The following is a 757-nucleotide window of genomic DNA, read 5'->3' as shown; positions in this document are numbered from 1 at the left end:
AAAAAACAAACAAAAACAAAAAAATTAAAGTCCTTTCTGGGGACACAAGGAAATGCCGACTTCAAATGTAATTTCTCCCGATAAATTGATGTCTCAAGGCTGTGCTTTGGACACCAGATGCCCACACAGCAGGAAACTGATTTTACAGTGGACCACGCAGGTTGTCCACAAACTCAGTTCAGTCTGCCCGTGGTGCTTGGTTGATGCCAGGCAGAGCCCCAGGTTTCCTCTTCTCACAGCTGCCCTCCTTGGGTACCCTCCAGTCACTAACGCGAAGAACCCGGGCAAAGCTAACTCTAATTCACCACAGAGAATCTAGATAAGGGACAGAGGGCAGGGCTTCTGGGAAGGGGTGGAGACACTGTGCCTTCTCCAGGAACACCAATTTCTAGGAGCCTTCCTACGTTTGGTTTCGGAAGCTTCGGGAACTCTGAACTTTTTTTTTTTTTGTATTGGAGAAGTCCTCTGGTAAACACAGTTAAATCACAACCCTGAGGATTTGATTGGATGAACAGGACGTTAACAGCCCGGGTGGGGACTGCCAGGAGAGCCTGTTAGGGCACCTACCTCAGCCCAGACACCAGGTAGGGCCCTCTGGTTGGTCAGACCCCTGAATTCTTTTATGATTGGCTTCTTGACACTAGGTGGGGAAGATCAGAATTTAAGGCTGGAGGCTCCTCAGCTCAAGGTCACCTTCCCTTCTGCAGACTAAAGAGCTGCCTGGGCTACCTTCCAGTCTTATAACAAAACTGTCTAT

The sequence above is a fragment of the Microtus ochrogaster genome, chromosome 10, assembly GCF_000317375.1.
Source record: "Microtus ochrogaster isolate Prairie Vole_2 chromosome 10, MicOch1.0, whole genome shotgun sequence".
Classification (NCBI taxonomy): Eukaryota; Metazoa; Chordata; class Mammalia; order Rodentia; family Cricetidae; genus Microtus; species Microtus ochrogaster.
The sequence above is the reverse complement of the archived record's forward strand: the minus strand, read 5'-3'. Positions refer to the sequence as shown.